At 33.3% G+C, this 13,468-nt stretch overlaps 1 protein-coding gene across 10 annotated transcripts in view; it reads right to left on the reverse strand.

The window, feature by feature from the left end:
* NCOA1 (nuclear receptor coactivator 1) overlaps nucleotides 1-13,468 on the reverse strand; it is a 202,818-nt gene that overhangs the window by 115,201 nt on the left and 74,149 nt on the right. For 7 of the 10 annotated variants that reach the window (XM_051976360.1, XM_051976366.1, XM_051976365.1 and 4 more), the window contains one exon: nucleotides 3,255-3,388. The exons of the other annotated variants lie outside the window; for them this stretch is intronic. The gene's annotated coding sequence lies outside the window, so the exon portion shown is untranslated. The remainder of the gene's footprint in view (nucleotides 1-3,254; nucleotides 3,389-13,468) is intronic. 10 annotated transcript variants of the gene reach the window in all.

Below are 13,468 nucleotides of genomic sequence, written 5' to 3' on the forward strand. Positions count from 1 at the left end.
ATTGCAGAGACATAGCCCCAGATTAGAAGGAATCAGTAAACCCAGTAACTTCAGAAACAGTGGGATGGGGAAGCTACTGGCTACAATCACTTACAAAAGGATGGAGCTGTTGATTTGAGGTTCCAAGTCAGAAGGGAGGGCTGAAGTGAAGATAGAGGCAATATTTTCCCAACCCATGATTAGGTGGTTACATTGATACTTCTTGTTTAAAAAATAAAATAAAATAAACCAGCAAAGAAGGAAACTCTCTACCATAGAAATTTACTATGGGAATAGGGAAGACCAGGGTTCATCTTCAGAAGAACACACATTAATAATAAAAACACCTGGTTTTACCCCCAAAGAATAACATTAAATGGCTCCCTGATCATTTTTTTTTAATTTATAGAAGAGCTCAAAAAAAGAATTTAAAAATCAATTGAGAGAGATTGAAGAAAAACTAAAAAAATTAAAATCACCAAGAAAAACAAGAAGATTATTTTAAAAAACTAGAAAAGGAGATAGAACCTTAAAGAAGAAAATAATTCTTTGAAAATTGGGCAAATCTTTGAGAATTGGGCAAGAGAAAGTCAGTAAAGCTTAAGAAATTGGGAAATAAAATATAAAGAATGAAAAACTGGAACAGAATGTGAAACATCTTAGAAGAAAAACAATAGAGAGTGGAATAAGGTTTGTAGATAATAAGAGTAAGAGAGAAGGAATGGGTAAGAGGAGAAGATAAATGAGGGATCCATGGGACTGGGAAAGTTAGGTAATAGCAAGACAAGTTAAGATGGAAGTAGAACTATAAAAGTTACCAGAAACAAGGAATAAGAGACATACAGAAGTACTACAATAAGGATCAGGAGTAGAATTTGCTAGGAAAAAAAAGTAGGGATAGTAATCACTGATCTTAGACAAAGTCAAACTTAAAAAGATGCAATCAGAAGAGAAATCTACATTATATCAGCCATATTGTTTTGGATGCATGGTTACACATGGCTCAATGTATATACATCTATGTATCTGTATATCTATGTACGTATCTGTCTGACTATGTGGGTATATTAAGCATGTAGATCTATTTATGTGTGTATAAAGATATATATATGTGTGTGTATGTGGGTCTGTGGGGTGAGTGTGTGTATGTGCTTAACTGTAGCCTGCTTGGAGGAGGTGGGGATGAAAGCAGAAAAAAACAATAAAGCAACAAATACTCAGCAGAGAAAAGAGTAGAAAGAAGCAAAGAAAAGATGGGCATTTTTTCTATTAATATATCTGCTTTCTTGAAATGGAAATATATTGTTATATATTTTTAATCATCCCTGATGTTTTACTCGGTACATGATGAGCTGTTCTTTTCTTTTTTAATTTTCCTTTTTTTCTATTATTTTCATTTTCTGTATTTAGTCCAATACATATGTGAATAAATAAGTGAATGAATGAATAAATGAATAAAAAAATCTAAGATGAGTGCATTTTCCATTAAATAGCCCTTAATATTTATGGTACTAGTTTCTTTTTTTTATTTCATATAAAATAGTCATACAACAATTTTCTCAACAGAAAAAGAAGGTCAAATTTCACTCCAAACATTCTACTTGAGTCCTCTAGTTACCACTCAAACAGAAATTACTATGCCTCTAATACTGGGACCAATAAGGCAGATATTTGGAAATGAATGACAAAAACATCAGTGACAAAGTCAAATCAAAAAGCTGCTTTTTTCATATTATAAATTTTGTCCCCAAACTGAAGAACATTGCCTAATATGTTATCATTAATTATAAATATGGCTCTCAGAACTTCATATCGTTTGCCTAAATTTAGGTAGATTTTATGTCACTTGTTTCTATCTGCACAGTTTATCTGAATAATAAATCTAACAAACTTTAAAATATTTAACCAATCACATTAATTCAATCATCTTTGAGGAGGGCAAAAAGTGTGAAAATTCCACTTAAAATTTAGAATTTAAAAAAAAGATATGAAAAGCTAGTAAATCAGAGATTGGATCAAAGAATAAGACTTCAATTTGCTGATTACCAATACATTATCCAACTTCTAGAATACATTTGCTGGATTATTTTTGATGCAGATTCAACATCTTTCATTTTAATGATTCTTAACTTCCAAGCATACTTTTTAATAATCATAGTGATTAGTTAATTAATTTGATTACCAAATAAAAATCAATAAAATTATTTTATAATCTTTCATATCTTTTATCTATAAAAGCTAAAGAATGTAAATTAATGAGGAAATCATAAAAAGTAAAACAAAGGCCCTCAATTGAAAGTTGGTTTTCTTCTAGAAAGTTAATGAAAATGGAAGAGTTAATTGCCAAGCAAGTAGAATTGGAGTTGGGGGGCAGGGGAAATGGGGAGGAAAGGAGTTGGGGCAAGAAGGAAAGGTGTCAATTCTAGTTCTGTCAAGGTTTCTCAACCATACTGTCCCCTCCCCTCCAGGGGTTAGGTGACTTGCCCAGGGTCACACACCTAGGAAGTGTTAAGTGTCTGAGGCCACATTTGAACTCAGGTCTTCCTGTCCTCAGGGCTGATGCTCTATCCACTGCACCACCTAGCTGACCCCCAACCATACTTTCAACATCACCAAATATCACTGAAGGAAGTAAAACTTGAAAATTCATACTCAGAACCTCAAATGACCTAATTTGTTTGCATTTGAAGCAATAAATATTTATCAAGTGCTGATGATTATCTACAAAAATTGGGTTAGAAACAAAAAATTCCACTTTCCCCCAAAAAAATTCTCTATCCTCAAGGAGCTTATATTTTTATCAGAAGAAATAACATGTGAAAAACAAATAAATGGCTTTGACCCACACATGACATATCATTCTTGCCTTCCTTAGGAATCGACATATTCCTTAAATATTCGAATTTTCTAAATCTAAATATGGTATATTTTGATGTAAGTATATTACCATATTTATTTTGAGCCCAATTTGCAAGAAAATGCTTATAATATATCTTGTGGTTATTTTGTAATTATGAAGACCCTATATCCCAAATTCTCCAAGACACACTCAATGTGAGTTTTTGACATATTGCAGAAGAATATAATTTTGTGTCCCAAGGAGAGGAAGCAGATATTTTATTTCCAGTACACTCCAAATTTCCTGGCTGAGAGGAATTTGTTTCCTTACTGATTGCCTTATTGATTGACTGCAGTGACAGATATGAAATGATCAATAATTTTCCCACTATAAAATATAGAGAAAGTTCTTCAAAACAGAAACTTATAATACATACCAGGGAGACTTCTTTATTCATAATGAGCATGCAGAACAGTTAAGGTCAATTGAAATACTCCTGAGGAATGAGGGAAGATGTTTTCCAGAGAAGGCTCTAATCACTGAACTATTTGAAGTCAACTGCAAAAGTAACTGAAACAAATGGAAAAATCACAAAAAAGTAGATATTTTAGCCATAAAGTATTTTTTAAAGGGTTAAAAATCTAATTTTGTAGATGAATATTTATGAGTGCATTCTATGTGCCAAATGTTGTTGTTGTTGTAGTAATACTAGCTAGCAGTATCAGCAGTAATAGCAGTTATATAGTACTTGAAACTTTATAATTATATTTATATATTAAATATTAAATTAATAATTATCTCATTTGATTAGCACAATAACCCTGAGGGACAGGTTCATTATCCCATTTTACAAATGAGAAAACTGAGACAAATAGAGATTAGGCGAGTTGTCCAGAATCACAAAGCTAGTGTTTGAGGTGGATCTGAACTTCCTTCCTGAGTACCAGATCAGCACTTTATCCACTGTACCACATTGTTATCCCAACTACAAAGAAAGGCAAAATAATCATGGAGCTCACCGTGTTCAGACTGTGTTTCAGATCAATTAAAATTTAAAAAAAAAATTCTGTCAGGTTACAACAATTTATCAAAAAAAAATACTAACATGACAAAAACCATTTATAGTTTTCAAGACTATTTCAATATTAAGAAAATAATCAGTATAATCAAATTACAATGATCTCAATAAAGATAGAAAAGACCTTTGATAAAATATAACATGAATTTGTGTAAGAATATTAAAGTATTAGTACAGAAAAATCTTTTTTAATATAACAAAATATCTATCTTAAACAAGTAGCAATTTTATAGAAAGGGGACAATATCTAGAAAAATACTTCCTCCAAAATACATAGATCAGATGCCTTCTCTCCTTTGGATTATCTGATATAGTTCTAGAAATACTAAAGATAATAGTCAGATGGGGCAGCTAGGTGGCACAGTGGAGAGAGCATCAGTTTTGAAATCAGAAGGACCTAAGTTCAAATCTAACCTCAAACATTTAACATGCCTTAGCTGTGTGACCCTAAGCAAGTCACTTAATCCCAATTGCCTCAGCAAAAAAAAAAAAAAAAAAGAAAAGAAAAGAAAAAAAAAGATGAAAAAATAAATATACAGATATAGGCAAAATGGAAATAAAAACTATTACTATTTAACAGCATTGCTATATAACAAAATCTAAGAGGCAATAATAGAGAAATATCATTTAAAATAACAAGAAAATGCATAAAATATTTGGGAATAAGTTACACCAAACCACAGTCAATAGTAGTAGAGATTAAATTACAAAGTGTTCCTTAAAATAATAATAATAACCAAAATAGTTGGATTAAAATTCATTACATATGATTGACATGTACCAAAGTAATAAAAATGAAAAAACCTAAAGTAGTATTTAATCTTTCTGGGCCTAGGTTTCAATAAGCTGTAAAATAAGGGAGTTACACTACAGTAAATGACTTCTAAGGTCTCTTCCAATATTAGATCCAATAATAATATAACTTTGTCCATGTTACAATATCAGTAACATTTTAGACTCCACAATGAAGACAAGACATAATCCCAAAGTATCCTGCTAAAATTTGAGAAGCAAGTTCTACATGTGGTCAATCTCCTTTATGTTAATTCTTATGATCTATAAAATGTGAGACAAAGACCCTGAGGAGCTAAATAAATAAAATACAAATAAATAAAATATAAAAAAATAAAATAAAAAACTACAAAACAAATACAAAATAAGAAAAAAATAAAATAGAAAAAGGAAAACAAAACAATGCATGACAATGCAATGTACCCAGCAGAACATTATGGAGGATTCAAAATATGTAAAAATAAATTTCCATTTCAAGAAAGCACAACAAAAGACATTATATTCATGATTGTCCATCCTTTCTTTGCTTCCTTGTAGGTTATTCTTTTGTTCTCTGCTTTGCATTTTTAATTTTTTTCCTCCATTCATTCTCACCTCCCCTTACTTCCCCCAAGCAGACAAAAGTTAAGCACAGATATATTTATAGAAACATATATGTAAATATATACCTAGCCATATATACACATTCATATATACCTATAATCATCTACATATATACATACATTTACATATATACATAAATATGTGCATATACAAATAGACATGCATCTAAAACAATATTAATATGGCTGACAGAATATAGATTTCTCTCTGTGTAATCTTTAAGTTTGACTTTGTCTGAAATCAATGATGACTCCCATTAAAAAAAAAAAATTCTAACCATTGTTACTGAGTCTATAAATGTCTCTTATTTCCTATCTCTTCTAACTCTTTAACTTTAGTTCTACCACTTAACTTGCATTATTATTTAATTTCTACACACCATGGATCCTTGTTATCTTCTCCCCCCAACCCTTTCCCTAATCACCCTTCTATACCCCACTTTTTTCTTTTCTTTTTCACAAATTCATTTTATTTGAAGAAACAGGATAACAAAACAGAAAAATACAAAAGAAAACATTATCATGTGACCAGAAGAACATCATGGATGATACCAATTTAAGAAAGTATATGTGTGTCTATATATACATATATGTGTGTGTGTATATATATGTATATATGTACCTATACATATATATTAGTAGAAGAAATTATATTCATGAATTCCAACTTCTCTTTACATCCTTGTAAATCGTTTTGTTCTCTGTTACATACTTTTTACTTTATTCTTTTTCTCCCCTTTCAACCCTGCCCTATAGTTATAGGCTATAATTAAAAAAGGTTATATTTATAAATATATATAGTAGATATATAAACACACACATATATATGTATATATATACACACATAGACACACATATCTCCTTTTAACCTCCCACCCTCTCTCTAGCAAACTACAGTTAAGATATATTCATGTATATATGTAGATATATACTTATATACACACACTCACACATATACATACCCCACATACAAACATGTCTTCACTATCCCTGCTGACTCTTTCATTAAGTTCTTCTTCATAACTTCACTTACTATTTCTTAACCTCCCCAAGCCAGGGATCCCTCCCTTGTCATTTTCCCTCACCATTTGCTTTCCCATATATCTATCCCTCACCCATTACGGTGCTTTACCCTTCATGGTATATATGTAGTGGTGCCTATGAATCCATTCCTAATCTAAGTTAATGAACCCATCTCCCCCTTCTAATGCCTCTGTGTCTATTCATCCTTTGCACTTCATTTGCATAACATGATTATTATTTTTATCTTTATTCTGCCAATCTTTCTTTTGAACTTATCCTATTATTGATATAAATCTTAAATATGAAGTATAATTTTCCCATGTAAAAAAACCATAAACAAATTGTCCATATTTAAACAGTTTGTCCTTTAGTTTAATTTAGTTCCTTAAAATTGCTCTTTGACATTGGCTCATATGTGTTAAATTTTCTGTTAAATTCGGGTTTGCTTGATAGAAAGTCCTGAAATATAAAGAAATTAAAAGCATTTATATTTGTACGAAAAAATGCTCTAAATCATTATTGATCAGAGATATGCAAATTAAGACAACTCTGAGGTAGCACTACACTCCTCTCAGATTGTCTAAGATGACAGAAAAATACAGATGTGGGAAAACTAGACTATTGGCGGAGCTGTGAACTGATACAACCATTCTGGAGAACAATTTGGAACTATTTCCAAAGGGCTATCAAACTGTGCATACCCTTTAATCCAACAGTGTCTCTACTGGGTATATATCCCAAAGAAATCATAAAAAAGGGAAAAGGACCTATGTATGCAAAAATGTTTGTAGCCGTTTTATTTGTAGTGGCAAGAAATTGAAAATTGAGTGGATGCCCATCAGTTGGAGAATGGCTAAATAAGTTATGATATATGAATGTTATGGAATATTATTGTTCTATAAGAAATCAGCTGCCCTGCCCAACTACTTCTGCTCTCACCAGGTGTGCTGGTTCTTTCTTGTCCAAGGTTGCACCTCACCAGCACAGCTGGCTTGGCATGCCTTATAAGAAGTTCCCCTGGTCTTCCTAGACTCAGACCTTTGGCTCCCCAATATGTCTGCTCTTCAGAAGGTGAACATTCTTTTGGCTAGGGCTGAGATTACCTCTGGATCCAGCTAACACCAGGACTCCTAGCTTACTTTTTCTGAGGAGCTAGCATGGAGGTGTTTACACCTTACCTTGGCTAAACCTCTGGCCTAAGATTTTTTTTTTTTTTTTTTGGTCTTCTTAGGTTGTCCCAGGACGCCTTCTGTTCTTCTCTAAGTCTTATTTTATTTTGTTTCCCTGAAGCACAATCAGAAGAGCTTGGAATTTTCTGACCTAGACCATTATATTCCCTTCAGTGGATTTTTTTCAATGCCTATTTTCCCCTCTGATTCCAAGACATCAGAACGATTTTCCTTGATTTCTTGAAAGATATAGGTCCTGCTTTTGATTATGATTTTCAAGTAGTCCAATGACTCTAATACCATTTCTCCTGAAGTTATTTATTTTCCAGGTGACTTGTTTTTTCCATGAGATATATTTTACATTTTTTTGTTTGTTTTTCCATTCTTTTTAATTCGTTTGGATTTCTCGCCAAAATTAGCTTTCATTTAACCAATTTTAATTTTTAAGGAGTTGTTTTCCTCAATGAGATTTTCTATATTCTTTTTCATTTGGCCATTTGTACTCTTTACTCCTTAACTCCTTAAAAGTTTTTGACATTCACTCTTTTTTCATAATATTCTTGTATTACTCTTATTTCTTTTCCAAATTTTTTCTTCTACTTCTCTTGTATTATTTTAAAGCTACTTTTTGAGCTTTTCCATATTTTTTTTTCTGGAACTGAGACTGCTTCCCATTTTTCTTCATGGTTTTGTCCATAGGTGTTTTGACAGTTTTCCCCTTCTGAGTTTGTATCCTGTTCTTCCCTGTTATCATAATAATCTTCTATGGTCAGATTTTTTTCTTTGTTATTTTCTGCTCTTTTTGAGGGGAGAGAAGAGGGAACAGCTTTTTTTTCCTTTTCTTGTATATTTTAACTCTGCTCGTATGGTGGAAGGAATGCTGTCTCAGGCTTGTGTGCCAGTGGCTACTGTTTATCTAATATTAGTTTATCTAATACTGTACTGATATTGCCCTGAGGCCCATGGGGGACCCTCAAGTCTGTTATTACCTAAGGGGGTGAAATGGAAAGATTCCTGGTGCTGCTAGAGGCAATAGAGTTCTGGTATGTGCTGAGGCTCATGAGATATTTCTGATTTGTCTCAAAGCTATATTGAAGCATTTGGTGGTCTAACTGCATGGATGATGCCCACCTAAAATAGATCCACACCCAAAACATATGGGTTGGCTGCTGGAGGATGCCTGCCCACCCAGGGTCATGATGAAGCATATGGAAATCTGGCTGATGAGGATGTCCATGCTGGGTCTATACCAAAGTACCAAAGAACATAGTAGTTCCTCAAGTACTACATCTCCTTTGGCTGTAAGCCAAAACACAGGGAGTGTGTAGGTGTTTTACCACACTGGAGCTCAGAATATGCTACTGGCTTCTTGGAAAGCTTCTTCTCCTGGACTGTCCTCACCTTCCCTCTTTTAAATGTAACAGATCTTCCTACAATCCATCACTAATCCTGAGCTAAAAAATTGTTTCACCCCATCACCTTCCTGATTCCACCATTCCAGGATCTGTCTCATGGCACTATGTTATAGTTGCATATAGGTGAACATGGAAGAGGTACAGTAATTCACTGCGTCTTTTTCATCTTGACTCCCAGAAGTAGAAAACCTCGCTGTACCCATTTTTGACATTTAAAGGAATAAAAAAATCTAATTTTGTTGAACCCATAGCAATAAGACTAGCAGTCCCTTGATAATGAGGCTAATTTTTTCCTTAAAAAAAAAAAATTAAAATGACCTGAAAATTAATTGTTCCAAGGGATTAAGACTTGTATCTTCCCAGTCACTTAAGGCATTAAAGTCTAGCATGTGCCTTCCATTGCTGTGCAAGAAAACATACAAGCTATGGCACTGTGGCAAATGAAGCCAGGAGACCTGTGCCCAACTGAGATAAAGCTTTATATATGATAAATATCTTTCATATGCCATTAATGAAAAAAAAATCTCCTTTAAATGGCTTATGGCTTACAAGTATTTCATTTCATTCTGACTTCAAAGCTAAATAACTGGATGCAATCACTTAGCCTAGAACACCTTCACTTAAACCAACTTGGATATTTTATCACAGCATGCAATAACTTATGCCTCTCAAAAGCTATAAAAGGAGACCACAATCTATAGCAGATCTTATCAAGATGTCAAGGACTTTGATTATAGGCTTGGTGAGCAACTTTGTGTTTGTCTTCGGTGGAATAGCATAGCTAAGTATGAAAAAACCGCATAATTAGATGATTGAACACCAGGTGATGAACTTTTCTGGCTATTGAAAATCATGTTATATCAAAATACCATCTAATAAGAAGCAGTAGACCTGAAAGTAGAAAGGAATATTCATACTAATGAAATTATGTATTTTTTAAGGACTTAACTTCTTAAAATCCTATGTAATATAATGAAAGGTTACAATCAAAGGCACTCTAATTTGGTAGTATTTAAGTAATTCCAAAAAGTGCTTATTTATGTATTTTTTGAACTATGCAATCCCATATTTAGCTTGAATTATCCCTGTAGGCTAAACCTGATTTGAAAATGGGTATATATGGGGACAGCTGAATGGCGCAATGGATGCAGCAGAGCCCTGAAATCAGGAGGACCTGAGTTCAAATCTGACACTTAACACTTCCTAGCTGCATGACTTAACCCCAAATGCGAAAGGAGAGAGAGAGAGAGAGAGAGAGAGAGAGAATGGGTATATATAGATGCAATATGGCAAAGTCAAAACTGTCCCTTGTCAACCCTTCAAAATTCTGGTTTCCCTATCATGTGTCTGACATATGAAGAAAGGGACTCCCAACTATATCTTTTATTCATATCATTAAAATCAAGTCATTGTCAAATCATGGTATTTCTTTCTCTAATAACACACACTGTGAACTGCTTACTATTCTTATAAATCCAACTAGAGCTACTTGTCTAATAATTAGAGATATAAAAAAAAAATAGGCTGCCAATGTGACATGTCACTAATTATTTGGAGTATCAAGAGCCAGTATAGATGGAGTCATGGGTATGATGCAAGAAAATAAGAATCTATGCTGGGGACAAGGGTTAAACATTGTCAAAATTCTTGAGTGTCCCTTGAGTGCTTCTTAGACCCAAGAAAAACACGAAGAACTAAAAGAAATATAGACACAAGATAAACATGGAAACAAGAATATAGAGCCAGAAAAACAGAATTATAGAAATAACAAGTACAATGAAACAAGATACAAAATTGATATGAAGTTAGATGTTTATTGAGATACACTAACAGAAAAAATATACCTACAATAAGCAAACAGGCTCAACTCAAAGTTCTGAAATTAATTATAATCTTAGGCAAATCCTTCTGTCATAATGAACACATATCTGTCACTTACTAGCTGGCAGAAGGAGGAGCTCTTCATATCTGTGGCTCATGCTAAAGTCCCAAAACTGCAAAGGCTACTCCAGTCCAAACATATCTAAACAGAAATCCCCCTGCAACATACAAGCTGAGTATTTAACTATCTTCTACATGAAGCCATTCAATAGAGTAGAATGAAGTATATTTCCAAGGCAGGCCATTCTATTTTTTGAAATCTCTAGTTAGAAAAAAATTTTATACCCAATATAAATATGCTTCTCCACAACTTCCAAAAGTTAGAACTATTTCTGTTCTACAGTCTGAAAAGAGATCTACTACTGATTACATAAGAGTGACTTTCAAATACATGATGATAGAAGGAGAAATAGAACTACCACCAAGTTTTTTTTCTTTTGGATAAATATCCACAATTCTCTCAACTAGTACTGAAATAACAATCTCTTCAGTTCCTTCATTATACTGATCAGCTTCCTCAGAATAGAACATCACTTTCTAGATATAATCTGTCTTAGGCAAAATACAAAGGTATTAATATCTTTCTTTTTCTGATGATCACACGTCTTGTCATACTAAACTTTCATGAAGTTAATCAAAGCTCCAAATCTTTTACAATATCATATAGAGGCTAACCCTACCTTCAATTTGTACCCGAGCTAGTAACTTTTTTATATAAAGAATAGGACTAATACAACACAATACTTCCCTCCTTCCGCCCCGCTCCCATTAAAAAAGTTACTAATTAAAAGATTACCCATTAAAAGGTTACTAATCTACCCAGCTCCCTGAAAGGGCAAAATATAGTAACTCTTTGCTCAAGAGCTCAATTTTCTTACCTGTTAATTTGGCTTTTGCTGCCCTCTAGCTTTGAAATCTGAATTGCTTCATCTCTGATATTCAGATCTCACGAGCTTATCTAGTTTATTTCAACATATATTGGCAGCATTCTCCAACTCATAAATGGCCAAAGGATATGAAGTCAATTTTCAGATGAAGAAACTGAAACAATTTCTAGTCATATAATAAGATGCTCTAAATCACTATTGATCAAAGAAATGCAAATTAAAACAACTCTGAGGTACAATCTTTCACACTGGCTAAAATGACAAGAAAAGATAATGACGAAGGTTGTGATATGAGAAAACTGGGATGCTAATACATTGTTGGTGGAGTTGTGAATTCATTCAACCATTCTGGAGAGTAATTTGGATATATGCCCAAAGGACTATCAAACTGTGCATATCCTTTGATCCAGAAATGTTTCTACTGGGCTTACATCCCAAAGAGATTTTAAAAGAGGGAAAGGGATCCAGATGTACAAAAATGTTTGTGGCAGCCCTTTTTGTAGTGGCAAGAAACTGGAAACTAAGTAGATAACCATCAATTAGAGAATGGCTGAATAACTTGTGGTATATGAATATTATGGAATATTATTGTTCTATAAGAAAGAATCAACAGGATGATTTCAGAGAGGCGTGGAGAGACTTACATGAACTGATATTCATGGGAAATGAGCAGAACCAGGAGATCATTGTACATAGCAACAGCAAGATTATTCGATGATCAATTCTGATGGACATGGCTCTTTTCAACAATGAGATGACTCAGGCCAGTTCCAATGCAATCTGTACCCAGAGAGAGGACTGTAGGGACTAAGTGTGGATCACAAGATAGTATTTTCACTCTCTTGTTGTTCTCTGCTTGCATTTTGTTTTCTTTCTCATTTTGTTCCTTTTTGATCTGATATTTCTTGTGCAGCATTATAAATATGGAAATATGTATAGAAGAATTGCACATGTTTAATGTACATTGAATTAATTGCTGTAAGGGAGATTGGTAGGGGGAAGGGAGGGAGAAAAATGTGTAATACAAGGTTTGGCATGGGTGAATATTGAAATCTATCTTTGTGTTTTGAAAATAAAAAAAGATTGGCAGCTATTACCAAAAAACTGTGTTCCGGGGCTATAGGGAGTTTAGCATATGTAATGAACAAACCACTGGATTTGGAGTCCAAATATCAGGATCTGAATCTCAAATCTAACACTTCTTAGCTATATGATCATTAGCAAATGATTACCTTTTCAGAACATAATTGTCCTATAACAGTTAAGACATACTTACAATATTTATGTGTCAAAGGATTATTATGAAGAAAAAGCTATAAAAACCCTTAAGCGTTTTGTAAAATTATTAGAAAAGCATTTTGTACTTAACAGGATTCAAAACACATTATGTGAAAAGTATCAACACCCCCCCAATTCACAGCTGTCTACTAGAAATACCCACAGCATTAATGTAGCTATCCCACCATCTTCAATCTCACATATGCAAGGAGGTATCTACAAAGGTATGTAGTCTACATCTCTCAAGTGGAGAAGTAGGGAAGCAGTAACAACTGCAGGGGCAATTGAGATTCAAACTCATAAGTAACAGGCTAGGTAGGGTTATTCCCTAATTCCTTTAAGGATAGAAAAACTCATACCTGTAATCTATTATCATATCATTGACTACACAACTGTCCCACTAGGAGTTAAGAAAAAAGATCAAGTCAAGATTAGTTACTAAAGGATTGTCATATCAAAATGAAACTTTTAAGAGGTTCAAAAAGCAGTATGTGTTAAGGAAGGGAAGAAAAAAGGGCAGTGTGG

This window comes from Antechinus flavipes, chromosome 2 (genome assembly GCF_016432865.1).
Source record: "Antechinus flavipes isolate AdamAnt ecotype Samford, QLD, Australia chromosome 2, AdamAnt_v2, whole genome shotgun sequence".
Lineage (NCBI taxonomy): Eukaryota > Metazoa > Chordata > Mammalia > Dasyuromorphia > Dasyuridae > Antechinus > Antechinus flavipes.